The sequence below is a fragment of the Ursus arctos genome, unplaced genomic scaffold (assembly GCF_023065955.2).
Source record: "Ursus arctos isolate Adak ecotype North America unplaced genomic scaffold, UrsArc2.0 scaffold_7, whole genome shotgun sequence".
In the NCBI taxonomy this organism is placed as follows: domain Eukaryota; kingdom Metazoa; phylum Chordata; class Mammalia; order Carnivora; family Ursidae; genus Ursus; species Ursus arctos.
Window position 1 is genome coordinate 59,578,430 of NW_026623089.1, and position 15,688 is coordinate 59,594,117.

Consider the following 15,688-nt stretch of genomic DNA (forward strand, 5'->3'; position numbering starts at 1 on the left):
AAAATGGTGGATTTGGAGGTTAGAGAGTAACAACGGCCAATCAATCAAGAGTGCTCAAACAAATGGTTATCCATATGGAAAAAAACAAACAAAACCTAGGTCACTACTTCAAACTATAAACACTCTCTCTCTCTCTCTCTCTCTCTCTCTCTCTCTCACACACACACACACACACACACACAGTCCAGGTCTGTGAAATGTAAACAAATAAAACTTTAAAATGTTTAGAGGAAAAATAAGAGAATGTGTTTATGACATTGGGATAGGGAAAGATTTCTTAAACAAATATAAAACACAAACCATAAAGGAAAATATTTGTTAATTCAACCACATTCTAAAAATGCATCAAGATACATAATATATTCGTATGGTATATTTATTTGTAAAAGTTTATTGAACTATATTTTTAAGATTTGTGTACTCTATACGTATCTCTTACACTTTAATTTTTTTAAGTTTACCAAAAACAAGACACTATAATAAAAGTGAAGAGGTAGGCCACACTCTGGGTAAAGATATTTAGAATACCTATAATCAACAAAGGATTATTATTCAGAATATACAAATTACTTCCTCAAATCCAGGGAAAAAGATGAATATTTAAATAGAAAAATGTGCAAAAAGTGTGAATAGGTAAGTCATAGAATAGGAATCCCAAATGGCCAATGAACTTGAAAAGATGTTCAACTTCCCTGGTCACATGAAAATGAAAACCATAATGAGAAAACATTTTATACACATATATTTATCAAACTTCAATAAGTCTGCTAAGACCAAGTACTGGTGAGAATGTAAAGCACCAGAAAGTTTTATACATTGCTGGTGGGAACAAAACTTGGTAAAAAATTACTTAGGAAGTTTTGGAAATATCCACTAAGTTATACAAAAATGCCATAATCCAGCAAATCCTCTCTAAGCAAATCTCAAAGAGAAACCCTTTTACATGTTCACTGGAAGACATGTACAAAAATATTCATACAAGCATTGTTTGTAATAACAAAATAGTAAACAACCTAAAAGTCCAAACAACAAAAGAACAGATTAATAAATTATAGTATAGCCAAGCAATAGAATATAAGATATGAAAATAAATGAATTAGAGCCAAATGTATCAACATGGCTAAATTTCATTAAAATGACGTGTTCAATGGAAAAGAGGAATTTATAGAAGGATGTTTACAGTATGATTCTAGGTTTTAGTCTGGCTTTATTTTCACATAGTTTACCAAAACCCTTTGCAGAGACATCAAGCTAGGCCAGGAGTGAGTCCTAAGAAACACGGGGCTCACACAATTGGGACATTTGGCAGGTCATAGTGTGGTCCAGGTACTGGACATCAGGCAGGAATTTGGTCTGTATTTGCTGCTTCTGATCTCACCTTGGTTAACCTTTAGCTTTTGACCATATATATAGGGGGAACAAGTGTCCTCACCTGACCATGCGGGAAGAGAAGAAATGGAACTTTATCAGCACATGACCCAAGAAAGCAAAGTACAGATAAGCATAGGGCCAGACTCGCCCAGCCATTTTTAGGTCGCAAAGATAATGACATATATGCGTCTGAGTCACGCTGCTCCAATCTGGACTTCAAGCACGATGTATAGTTGTCACTTGCGGAACTCCCCTCACCATCTTCCTGGGGAGTACCTTCATCTTTTCCCTGAGTTGTGTATCCTGTTTTTTGTATCCTATGTCTTCCTCTTTCTTCATTTATTCATTTATTTTGGCGGAACATATCACCCCACAACTTTCTAAGAAATTATTTTTGGGAGAGAAATGTTTTGAGTCTGAAAATGTCTTGTCGTGACACTTCATTAATAGTTTGGCTGGATATAAAATTCTAGTTTAGAAATCATTTCCTTTGGAATTTTGAAGCCATTTTCCCATGGTCTTCTAGCATCCAGTGTTGTCGTTCCTTAGTATGAATCTCTTTCAATCCACTGTGCTGAGAACTCTGAGCCCTTTCAATTTGGAAAACCCATGCCTTTTGATTCTGGGAAGCATTTTTGTTGATGATTCTCTCTTCTCCAATTCCTTTCCTACTGATTTTTTTTTTTTTAATCCAGATTTTGGAAGCTTTATCCCTGGTTCTTTACTTGTCTCATGTTCTCTGCTGGGGTGGCAGTGGGAAGCCTTGGGATCTGAATGCTTCTTACCAATCAGTCTTCTTTAGCTAATCCCCTGCTACCCCTCTTTCAACCCTCCCCTCCCTACCCCTCCCATCCCCCACCCCCCAGCCCTGACACCACCAATGTTGAGGTTTTTCAGGACTGTGTGATATAAACCTAATGGGTTCTCATCTTTTCCCAATATCAATTTAAGATTTGGCTTTCTCAGGTTTACTGTCAATTCCCACTCATGCATCTATTTTTAAGCTTCTCAAATGCTGTTGCTATGGATTCCCCTTGGCAGTGAAACAAAATACAAACTAAGCCTGGTCATAAAAAGAAGAGACCAGCTAGGAAGTGTCTATTATGTGTGATTCATAGGTAGGTTCTCACTGTTCAGTTTGTGGAGACAGTCATACTCTCCTTGTCATTGTAAGTTTATGCCCCCAACTAAAAATTTATCTACGTGTAGCCTAAGTGGGAATTCACGAGGGATTGAAATGATATGTGTATTTTGAAACCACCATTTTTACCCAGTAATTTTTATAATGATGTGACTATCATTTAATTCCTCATCTTTTATTTATCTTAAGTATCACATAATTAATTAATGAAAATAGCTGAGATACCACACTACCATCATTAAGTTTAAAGAAAGGTACCTCTCTAGTATACTGAAAATTCCATCTATCTTTGGACAGGGAGAATCACAGAGCTTAAGACAATCAGGTCCAACCCTCTCCCCCTTATTTTCAAGAAGAGCAAACAATGCAGGGAGTTACTGTGATTTGTTCACGAACATTAGCAGCAGAAATAAAATTATCAGTAAAATCTTCTGCTCAAAGTTCTTTTGCTAAGTATCCAGAGACCTCAGTGTCGTGTGTTTTCACAGTAAACTAAACTGCTTCCCCAAACATTTAGTTATTCTGTTTAGTGTTTTTCTATTGATAACATTCAAATGATTCAAATTCATTCTAGGTTCTACCTATCACACCATAATCAAGAAGAGCTAAACTGACACATATTGCTTGAAACAGTCAACCAACTGGATATTTTTATGTGAAAAATCTATTCCTAAACAAGGGATAAAGTGGGACATACTTAATCAGTTTCTCATGGTGGTTAATCTGGACTATCTCAGCCTTTCTCCTTCACATTATCACTTAACTGATGAGATAATAGATAGATAGATAGATAGATAGATAGATAGATAGATAGATGATGGATAGATAGATCAGTTTGCCAAGCCCTGGGTGTTTCCCTCGGTTTGGGACACTAGGTGTTAAGTCACACATCTTCATTATTCCTACAGATGTCTTTAATTTTATATTCAGACTTAAATTTGCATTCTCATGGGGATGTATTGCAACACCCCCTCTGCCTTTCCACATCGCCTTGGGAACACAGCCATCTTGGGGATTCAGGAAGCACACACCCCAAAGAAGATTTAATTGTGAAAGTTAATTCCATTTAAGCAAAGTTGTTTCCCTGGCTTTTCTCCTTTGCAAACTAATGTGCACAGTGGCTAATAAGGTAATAATGCATTCATTTTAAGACTTCAAGAATTGAGGACTCAGATTTTTCAAAGCAAAGAAAATAATCAGATAGTTTTCATACCCCAGAGTTTTAAAATTCTGCCAAATAACTCCATAAAAATGTCTAACACACACACACACACACACACACACACACACACACACACTGAGCTACTGGGAAAGTATTCTAAATAAATGAATCTTCCAGAATGTTTTCACTTATTACCCTTTTTTTTCACAGAAAAACTTAAAAATACACTAACTCACTTTCACTTCAAGAATCTGAACAGAATTTGTAAATGCCTGAACAAAAAGCAGATAAGACAAGCAGAGCAAGATTGCATTCCTTAGACACATTTTTGAACTTAACAGCTGCAACCCTATCTTCAAATACACCCTATTCTCTATTGATTGTGTTAATGGATCTTAGGTACTGGATACTTTGAGGTTAAATATAATGCTAGAACCTGAAACCAGGATGCAAGATTCACAGATCCTTGATCTGTGATTTTAAATGTGGGCATGAGGAAACATTTGGTGGGGCTTTATTTTTACCTGCGCCTGCTGTGGTCCAGAACCACCTGCTGTGGTGAGCAAGGGGGAATGGCTGGAGAGCAGCTACCTCCATTAAATTCATCTGCTTCTCAAAACCATGAGGACAGGGGTGCCTGGGTGGCACAGCGGTTAAGCGTCTGCCTTTGGCCCAGGGCGTGATCCCGGCGTTATGGGATCGAGCCCCACATCAGGCTCCTCTGCTATGAGCCTGCTTCTTCCTCTCCCACTCCCCCTGCTTGTGTTCCCTCTCTCGCTGGCTGTCTCTATCTCTGTCAAATAAATAAATAAAATCTTAAAAAAAAAAAAACAAACCATGAGGACAAACAGAATGCTGCAAAACTCAGCCTTGTGCTTTCTGTTAGCTCAGTCTCTCAGTTTCAGCCCAATGTCCCTAGTCTCCATTCTTTACCTGGGAATGAACAATATTCCTTTCATGAAAAGTCTTACGTATGTTATGAAAGAAAAATAAAAACCAGGGGGAAAATGGATTTGTATCTCCACAGACTGTGTTCTCCCTTCTCCGGATCTCCATGTTCCTGTGAGGGATGAAACCAGAAACAATAACTAATAGTTATGAAGCATTTCCTGTATCCTAGGCTCTTTACATAAACTGTCTTATTTAATCTCTGCACACATTACAACATGGAGACCATTGCTATTCCTATTTTCTACATAAAAAATTGATGATTTGAGAAATTAAGTAACTTTCCCAAGGTGACTCAGCCAGCAGCTGGTGAGCTAGGTTCAAATCCTGACAGCCTCAATCTAAAGGCATAACGCTTAACCCATGCCTGACTGAAAAAGAATCACCTCATAGAAATTGCTAGAACAGCTTACCTGATATCAGCACACTACTTTTCACTAAGCTATAAAAATGTTCCCTATCTCACTGCTCGGCACCATGTTGGGACTAATTTGGATCCTTTATGAAAGAATTGTCTTGTGAAAAATAACTTTAGTGCTAAATCATAATAAAGATGAGTATTTTTCTTTTTCAATCAACTTGATTGGGGGTGCCTGGGTGGCTCAGTCGGTTAAGCAACTGCCTTTGGCCCCGGTCACAATCCCGGGGTTCTGGGATCAAGCCCTGCGTTGGGCTCCTTTCTTGGTGGGGAGCCTGCTTCTCCCTCTCCCTCTGCCTGCTACTCCCCCTGCTTGTGCTCTCTCTCTCTCTGTCAAATAAATAAATAAAATCTTTAAGAAAAATAAAAATAAAAAATAAATCAACTTGATTGAAGTATAATTTTTATACAATATGTACCATTTTCTGTGTATAGGCTAATGATTTTTGTAAAATGTACATAACCACGTAGCCTCACCCCAGTCAAAATACCCAATATTTCCATCAACTCAGGAAATTCCCTTGTGCTCTTTTGCAGTCAACTCCCCCAAGCCCTCCATAACCAGTCCCAAGAAACCACTGATCTACTTTTTACCATTACAGATTGGTTTTGACTGCACATGTTTCTTCAGAGAAATGGCATCACATAGTATGTATTTTTTGTGTCTAACTTTGTTAGTTTTTGAAATCCATCCATTTTTTTGCATGTATCAATAGTTAATTACTTTTTATTGCTGAAGAGTATTCCATTGAATGAAGATATACCAAAATTTTTCATCAATTTACCTGTTGATAAACATTTGGGTTTATAGTTTGGGCAGTCATGAATAAAGCTGGTAGGAACACTCATGTGTAAGTCTTGGAGTGGAATTTTTTGGGTCACTATGATAAATGTGTGAGTGCCCCAGTTGCTCCACATCCTTACAAATACTTGGCATTATCAGTCTTTTTATTTTTTTATTTTTCTTTTTTTAAAAAATTTTATTTATTTATCAGAGAGAGAGAGAGAGCACAAGCAGGGGGAGCAGCAGAGGCAGAGGGGGAAGCAGGCTTCTCACTGAGCAAGGAGCCTGATGCGGGACTTGATCCCAGGACCCCGGGATCATGACCTGAGCCAAAGGCAGATGCTTAACAGACTGAGCCACACAAGCGTCCCTATTTTTTATTTTTTATTATTTTTTTAAAGTGGTTCCATGCCCAGTGTGGAGCCCAATGCGGGGCTTGAACTCATGACCCTGAGATCAAGACCTAAGCTGAGATCAAGAGATGCACCCTTAACCAACACCCAGGCACCCCTCCGTCTTTTTAATTTTAGCCATTTTAGCATTTAAGAAGTGAGATCTTGTTATTTAAATTTACATTTTTCTGATGACTAATAATAATAATAATAATGTTGAGCATCTTTTCTCATGCCGATTAGCCCAACATATGTTTTTCTTTTGTTCTTTTCAGTGTATACTGCAAACTAGCAAACACTGATAATATTTTCTTTATAAATTTAAGACAGCCACAGGAATGTTACCCCTGTACTTTGTACCTCTCCTCTGGGAGAGGTTCCCCGTGTTCTTTCCAGCTATGACCTGCTTTACAAGACCCTGGGATTTGCATCTAGGTTTGAGCAGCAGCTGTGGCTTCCTGTGTTTGAGGCCCTGGGTGTTCCAGTACAGAGTGGACATCCCCCAAATGTGTGAATTAAAATGAATTGAATTGATCTATTCTTTAGATGGAGCAGAAGCTGCATTGGGGGTGGGCAGGATGGGACTCTATTTTACCAAGGTTTATTTACAAATATCCATTCTGGTCAAAGCACTGATTTTTTATGTATTATACTGTCTCACATTTCATTATTAACTATTTAATGTCTTTACGCACCATGATGACAGACTAACAGACTATATTTGCTTTGAAATTACATCAGTTACAATAGATTAGATTAGATTCCGGTAGGTTAAAAAAAAAAAAAAATCTGCTTTAAAGCTTCATGGTAGCTTCTGTTGGACTCATGTGCCATTTCACAAATCGTTTGACCGTCTGTGAAGACTGAGGATGGGCCAACGTGGGAATGATTACGGCTTACTCCACATCGAGCTTTCCTTTGGCCTTCTAAACTCCCAGATGCTCAGTGACTTCACAGTGTTTCTGGCCTCTGGACTGTAGATCCCCTTTCTATCCAAACTCCTCAACCTCAAAGCCCATGCTGGAGATGAAATTTAAGGTGACAAATTAATACAAAAATCTTAACGATTATTTTAATCCATCATCCTTACCAGATAGCATTTATTTTCAATGGTAGCAATAGATCTCTTATCCCAAAGGAGTGAAGATCGAAATTCACAGGCCCCGTGGTAGGACAGAATGATGAGTAGGAAAGTTTTTGGACCACCTTTTTCCATGCTTCCAATATAACGTGAATTCCCTATGACATGCCATGTTCAAACTTTCCACATAACCCCTTGATTTTAAAAGATAGTAATCAACCCTCTGGGAAGCTACACACAAGCTTTAGTTTACTCCATGTGACTATTTCAATAATCTAAAAAGAAGTGTGAGGGACAAAACCCCAGAGGTATTTGGTAGATCTGCCAAGGGGGGCCAATTGTCATGACACACCCCAACACTGCATAGAATTTCATGCCATCTGCAATTTTCTAAACTGACTTAAAGATAAAGCCAAAGTCTGTTTGAAACTGTTAAAGAAAACCTATATAAAGCTCCTGCAAAAAACAGAGCATAATCCATAACGAATGTTTCTTCTAACGTCTATTATCATGTCAGAAAAGCACATTCTTATGCTAATGACAACAAAGTCTGCAAAGACTACTAGGATGAGAATCAAGAAACTCAGGAGCCTTTGTTTTACCTCTGCGCTCACTAACTTTGAAACTCCAGAAAATCACTTTTTCTCCACGTATGAAATTGGGATTGTAATAAATATTTCTCCCTCCTGAGAATAATAAGATAAATGTCTGCAACAGTGCTTTCAGTTGCAACATAAATCTGAGGCATTATTATTTTTAGTACAGAAAGCTTAGAAATAAATACCATATTGTCCTAACATTTTTGTTATTTTAATTGGTCCAAATTATATGTTTTTTGTGGGATTTTTATTGGGCTCTTTGTGCAAGAGATAGACCCAAAAAAAACCCCAAAAAACAAAAAACAAAAAAAACCCCACAAAGTCATGTGAAAGCAGAGAAATAAGAAGAGGAAACAAATAAGACAACTTTGATTAACATATTATGCTAAAATTACTGTGAGAAATGAAAGACGATTCTAAATTAGATAGCTACAAGACATGAAATCCCCTTCCTGAGCTATTTCAAACCAAAGCCCTGTGAGAGAAAATGAAGCTAAACAAAGAACACATGTCATTGTAAAAATGAAGTAACAGAAAGCTCAAATAGCTAAAGGGTCTCCATGATTAGAAATAAAGACGGCGTATTAGCGAGTAAGCGGATCCCTCTGTCAGGAAAGTATACAGATCTCCCTAAGGGTCAGGATGTTCTCTCTCGATTCTCTTTCAGAGTAAAAGGCCAAGCACCAGAGCTTTCGGGTCCTTGATCTAAATCTGAAATCTCATGGGGCCTGGGCCTGCAGGTATTTGGCCAAGGGCTAACCACTGAACCTCAACAGCCAGTTTTGTCTTCTATCACCAAGGATAACAGCCTCAGAGAGCAAACAACAGCCATCTTCAGATTTTTATCTAGTTGGTGAAAACCGTGTAGCACACTTGAGGATTACGAACAGCAGCTATCGCTTGTTTTCGTACTTAAAAATGTAATAAAGTTTCCGTACTCTTGGTCTGAAAAAGGTAACTGCTAAAAAGATACAAAAGTTAGTGAATTATATGGATTAAAAAACACGACTCTGTCCTAACTTGCCAGGGTAAGAGAGTCTTTCGTGAAACTGGAGCTGGGCGGGCGCCTGAGTGGCTCAGTTGGTTGAGAGTCTGCCTTTGGCTCAGGTCAGGATCCCAGGGTGCTGGGATCGAGCCCCACGTCAGTCTCCCTGCTCAGCCGGGAGCCTGCTTCTCCCTCTGCCACTCCTCCTGCTTGTGTTCCTTCTCTCTGTGTCAAATAAATAAATAAAACCTTAAAAAAAAAAAGAAAGAAAAGAAAAGAAACTTGAGCCAGTGCCCTTCGGACAAATGGAAGGAAGTTCTCCTTCGAACGGTGGAATCCCTACGCAGAAGGTCTCATCCCGCTTACCACCGAAGTAGTGTAAGGCTGGATCTTAGTGTTCTGTGCCTCACCGCTCAGCACAGTGCCAGGCCCAGGCCCGGGGAAGGTGCTTCATAAACCTTTGTTCTCTCCCATGGCGCTCGCTAGGCCCCCCTCTCTCTCAGAGAGTCTATGGTCTGCGACCCAGATGCATGGCCAGATTGTGCAATCACTTCGAGCTTGAAGGAAAGGAGAGGAACAAGTAAGCTTCACATACTTCAGTGACTTCTGCTTTATTTGTTTTCTGTTTCCATAACAATAAGACTTCACCTCTCATTCCGCATGATATAGAAAATCTGGTAAATAGCATTCCTGAGAGGACAAAGGTGCAATTTAGAGTGGGCACTTGAGACATTCTTTTCTGAATTTCTGAAGACAATGAAAGTTGGTCGTTAGCTGATGTTTATTTGATGGTGCTACACGACTCTTACCCAAAATAATTACCTCACATAATTTTCTTTTCTTTTTTTTTTATTTTAAGATTTTATTTATTTATTTATTTTTGAGAGAGAGCACTTGAGCGGCAGGGAGAGAGGGAGAAGCAGGCTCCCCGCTGAGCAAGGAGCCTCATGCAGGACTCGATCCCAGGACCCCAGGATCGTGATCTGAGCCGAAGGCAGATGCTTAACCATAGACCCACCCAGGTGCCCCTCAAATAATTTTCATAGTAGAGAGATTATTCATAATTTCAACACAAGAGCACAACATAGCAAAGACTTACATAATTTGGGGGAAATCTGAGTCAGTTAAAAACTAAAAAACAAACCTATATTCGGCTCGAAATAGCTCAAATATATATTATGTATGTATACATATATGATGTGGGAAACAAAGGCAGAAGGAAATGTACATAAAATTAAATCTCTCTATAACCTGCAGCCCATTGACAAATACTTGAGAGAGGCCGATTATAACATTGCTCCAGGATCTTGAGCCTTCTTTAACATATGAAAATCCTTTTGGAACTTCCCTTATCTTCACTTCCTCCAACCCCAAAGTATATAATCAGTTGCTCTTCACAGTCCCCGGGCAGCAGCTCTTTCTGACCACAGGTCCTGCCCCATCGCTTTAACAAAGCCACCATTTTGCACCAAAGACGTCTCAAGAATACCTTATTGGCCGTCAGCCCTGGACCCCACCAAACCTCACCAAAACATTCAAAAACTACATCATTTACCTATACGCACACACGCACATACACACAAGTTATAATTTATAATCTACACTGAGATTATAATGGCATGGACAGATGAAACCAACTCTCAGTAGGAAAAATAGTTAAAGAATCCTAAGCTAGGATCTTTGTCAAAGAGGGGTCTCTGGACCACCAGTAGCAGCAGCACCTGAGAACTTGTTAGAAATGCACATTCTCAGGTGCACCTGGGTGGCTCAGCCGTTAAGTGTCTGCCTTTGGCTCGTGTCCTGATCCCAGGGTCCTGGGATCGAGTCCCGCATTGGGCTCCCTGCTTGGCAGGAAGCCTGCTTTTCCCTCTCACACCACCCTCGCTTGTGTTCCCTCCCTCGCTGTCTCTTTCTGTCAAATAAATAAAATCTTAAAACATAATAATAATAAATAAAATGAAATAAAATCTTAAATAAAAATTAAAAAAAAAAAAAAAGAAAGAAAGAAATGCACATTCTCAGACCCCACCCCAGACCTACTGATTCATAAACTTTGGGGCTGGGACCCACCAGTCTGTGCTTCAGCAAGCACCCGAACTATCAAATCAACAAGTGCGCACAATGTTGTCTGTGAATTATATCTCGATTAAAACAAAAAGCAAGTCCTCCAAGTGATTCTGATGCACCCCACAGTTTGGGAACAATTGCCGTGATCTACGCACATCACTATCTTTGTTTTATCAACGAGGGAATGTGAGCGCACACAGAACCCAGCTAATGGAGTCTGGGATGGGAGCCAGACCTTGTGATTGAATCCTATGTGCAGCGCTGGAAGAAAACAATCAACTTAAGGACCAGAAAATTTCTGATTCCTAAGATAGATGCTTTTTTCGCTGAGGGAGAAAAAAATTAGTTAAAACTTCTTAAGCTTCATTCTCTGATATGGGTAGTAATACTATACTACCCTCAAGGGGCTTCGGAGGAGAAAAATAAATCAGGTAATGGGTGTGATGATTTTTGGCCATGAAGAATCCTAACATTTTGGTCATCATTATTTCTACAGCTTTTTGATCTCATGAGAAAACATATTCCTGCTTGCTGGTACACATTTCTAAGCCACAGGATATACATAAACTTGTAAACATGATCTACTTGTAATTTTGGTTTTTGCTATAATAAGTTTTTCCTCCAAGTTGCAAAATTACATGAGCTATAACTCTATTCAAGTCAAAACTACTATGACCCATTTTTTGTATGAAAAGACGGAATAGTGCTATGTGATATTTTTCTAGAAAAAAAATCAAGTGATTTTAATTTTATAAAAAATTTCTCGAAGATTAGATTGGTGCCTATCTTATGCTTTCTAGCCCACAGAAGTAGCTTTCACCGTAAATTACCATTCTACCTTGATTTTATACAACTGGCATTTTTAATGTATCATTTTTGCATGCTAAGTGGCCTTTATATAATAATCTCATAAACTATGTGCTCACTTTTTAAAAGTAACTTTAACTTTGTTATAAGGTATAATAATACCATTATAAGTACCTGGAAGGGGCCCCTCAGTGGCTCAGTCGGTTAAGCATCTGCCTTCGGCTCAGGTCATGATCTCAGGGTGCTGGGATGGTGGGCTCCCTGCTTGGTGGGGATCCTACTTCTTCTCCCTCTGCAGCTCCCCCTGCTTGTGCTTGCTCTTTGTTTCTCTCTATCTCTGTACCAAATAAGTAAATAAAATCTTTTTTAAAAATAAGTGGAAAATGACAAAAATATATTCAAAAAATTTTTTTTGAATCTGTATTCCTACCAATCAGCAATAGCTGCAATCTGATTTTCTTCTTTCCAGAATTTTTTATATGCATATAACACATTCATACATATTTTAACAAAATAGAAGCATCTGATTTGAACATTTGTCAATATATTGTGAAAATATTTCCAGGTAATCATTTCTCCTTTATCAGTTCAAATGGCTCCATTATAGTCCTTTGGATGAATGGATTGGATGGCTGGATTCCTTAACCAATCACTTATTATTGGACATTTGGATTTTCCTGGTTATTTCACTTTTATAACCAATGGTTCAATGAATACTGCATACTGATTTAATTATCCTCTCAGAATACATTCTTAGAATCAGAGTTCCTGGATCAAAGAGAAACTTATTTTTAGGGCTTTTGATTTATATTCCAAATGGCCCTTCTAGAAAGATTGTACTTTTAGCCTCACCAGTAGTATGTATTTTCCAACATTCTCCCTTTTGGAAAAAAATCTTTTCTACTCTAGTATGTCAAAATGATGTCAAACTATGTCAAAATAATATTTCATTATTTTAATTTGCATGTATTTGATTGTTAATGAGATATCTTTTCATATGAGTAGCAGACACTGCCAGGCCCTCTCAGATCCTTCTGTATCCACCTCTGTGGCTTCTGGTTGCTTCCTCCAACGCTGAGGGTGTTTCTTTGGTTGTCTAGCAGGGCCAAGCTGTGCAGGGCACCTGGGAAAGGCCAGAGAATTAATACGTTCAGGAGCAGCCTCAACCAAGTTGAGAAATAAATACCCCAATTGCACTGCTGAGGTGGGATAACTCTAGGGAATGTTTCACACTCTTTCCCACAGTAGGGAGGGAGACCCTGGGCTGAGGCCCAGCGGCCCAGAGGAAATGGCTTGATGACTCACTCTCTTTTGGCTTCCTTGCCTTTCTTGCGTCCCTTCTCCACTTCCTAATCTGTGTTTTCTAGGATCATCTCCCAAATAAACTACTTGAACTTCAATCTTTATCTCAGGTTCCTCATTGAGACTGGGGAACCCAAACCAAGACAATATGAGCTTTCCCCCCCTTTTTTAGTCGATTACCTTATTATTCATGCATTTCCCCATTTTCAAAATGGGGAACTCCTATATCATAACTATTATATTAAAAGTTAATTACCTCTTTATTTCAGATGTTCCATATTGAGCTAAGATTTTCTTGGAGATAGAAATTAAACTAAAATGTAGGAAAAGGGTGGAAACTAGCAAACTATGGTGAAGAGAATAGTTTAGCCAAGATGTACTGTGTTAATTGAAAAACTACGTTCAACAGTGTGAATATGTTCAAAACAGATTGCATGATCTTTAGGGAGAGATGATGGCTCCGTGAGAAGTCTGCTGAGAAGGGTTAGAATGGGGAGACATTTTGGGTCAAAAGACATTTGCTAGTATCTAAAATCAACATGTTCTTCATTAAAATACCCATCTCCCAAGATGGCTCTGAAACAGTAAACAATGTTAAACTAAACTGGCTCCCAGCCCAGAAAGTTGCAGAACTTAGGAGTGCATACAACTAGGCAAACAAAACAAAACAAAGGAAAACACTTTCAAAAGCAGAACTAACCATTTGTAATTGGGGGAAAAGGGCAGCAGGGTGGGGGGAACACAGAACAAAAGAAAATTGTCAGTTTGTATCTTGCTCTGGGCCAGAAATCAGACACAACCACTCCAGCAAAACCTGTTTGGAATCCATTCTTCCAGCTGCAAAATTTAAACTAAGCCTTTGCAAAGGTAAAACAAGGACAATCTAGTCAACCTTACTTGCCTTGTATGGACAATGAAAGTTTTTAAGGAGGACACATGAATACAAATTCCTAAGAGTCACACTTAAAAGCCTCCTAAGGGTTACGACTGCCCTGAACTTTCATGTTACTTCCAGAGGAGTTAAATGAAAGAAAAAAAGAAAGAAAGAAAAAAAAAAAGTGTGACTCGGTCATTTTAACATATTTTATCACAACATTTGTAATTTTTTTTTTGAACTTACAAGATACATTAAGGCTATGTGTCTACAGAATAGCACACACTCTCAGAAGAAACTTAGACACACAATTCTGTCCAGATTAAAGTCAGTGCAAATGAATGGCTGTTGGATCTCAATCTGGATGTTTGAGTTATGCTCAAAGAGAAATGCCCAATAATCCATCAGCTCTGTGCTAGTCAGATTCAAAGAGCTCACAGTGTAATCGGTAAGGAAGAGATCCCCCTGAACATTTCTGTTTCAAACTAAATATTTATTTACTTAAACGCATTTATTAGGTGCTCATCTAAACATTATCACTAAATAAAGACAAGTTATTCCACTGCCAATGGACTGAATTCTCCAAGACAGTCGGCAGCCATCAACTAAATAAGCAAGAATAGAGGTGGCCTTGGGTAAACTCCATTAAAGCACAATACCACTTCGTATTAGTCAGCATGGACTTGGTTTCTGTGATAATGGGCCACCCCCAAGTCTTGGTGGATTAACCCACCACAGGGTTATTTCTTGCTCATACTACTTGCTCCCTGTGAATCAGCAAAAACTCTTACACACAAGGACTCGGGCAGATTAAGTTTTCACCAGCTTATAGCTGCGCCTTTTGGAACACAAGACCCAAAAGAGGTGGTGGAAGGAAAGGGGAGACTCACATTTGCCACTTCTGCTCGTATTTCATTACTCAGTATTAATGCCATAGCTTCTCCTAACACAAGGGGGTGGAGAAGTTCTGTGTCAGTTGTGCCTGAAAGAGGAAGAGAACTGGATATTAGAGTAATTTCCACCACACACTCAATGACCTGGAACTTTGGCTGATTTCCGAATGTGATGTAAGGACAGAAGCAAACACTGAGAGACAAAGCTAAGGACACATAACAAAAGGCTGAGTCATGGCTTGGAGGAGATTTGGAGAGCTGTAAGCAAAGAAGGAACCAAGCATCAAAATCCTGAGAATGTCTTTAAATGGCAAAGGCCAACCCATCATAAAGCTCTTTTAATTGACTTTATTTTGACACAATGGAACATTTTTCTCGGGCATCTTAATAAGTCACTTATTTTCTGACATTACTCCATCTGCATTCTGAAGGCAGGTCTGCAACCTCAGGGACAGGTATGTCTGAGGGGCTTCATGGAAATACAGATTCCTAGACCCACCCAAAATCCTACGGATTTTAAATCTCTGAAGATGATAGGTCCAGGAATCTGCTTTTAAACAAGTATTTCCTTAGTAATTCTAATGCATTCTAAACTTTGAGAATCTGTTTTAGACTTCTCCCAAGATCCAGAGCAGGTCTGAGATCTGGGTTGGGCTTGGGCTCTGGGAAAATACCTCCACTTACCCGAGTCACCAGGTCGAGTCTGCTCTAGTACCAGAGGCATTTGGTAAGGTCAAGACTATTCATTTAGGCTAAATGGGGGACTTCCCTGGGTGAGGAAAGTTTGAGAGCATGGAAAGTAGGTCGATTTTTGAGATTCTGCTGAATTTGTTTTGGGAAAGACTGGCTGAACACAGAGTAGTT

At 38.9% G+C, this 15,688-nt stretch overlaps 1 long non-coding RNA gene across 1 annotated transcript; it reads right to left on the reverse strand.

Annotated features, from left to right (window-relative positions):
- Positions 1-11,936: 11,936 nt before the first annotated feature.
- On the reverse strand, positions 11,937-14,907 carry LOC130543051 (uncharacterized). The gene is made up of 3 exons (XR_008958075.1): positions 14,822-14,907; positions 12,800-12,878; positions 11,937-12,092 (listed from the first exon to the last, which is right to left on the reverse strand). It is a non-coding gene; the product is annotated as an uncharacterized LOC130543051 (long non-coding RNA).
- Positions 14,908-15,688: the final 781 nt, after the last annotated feature.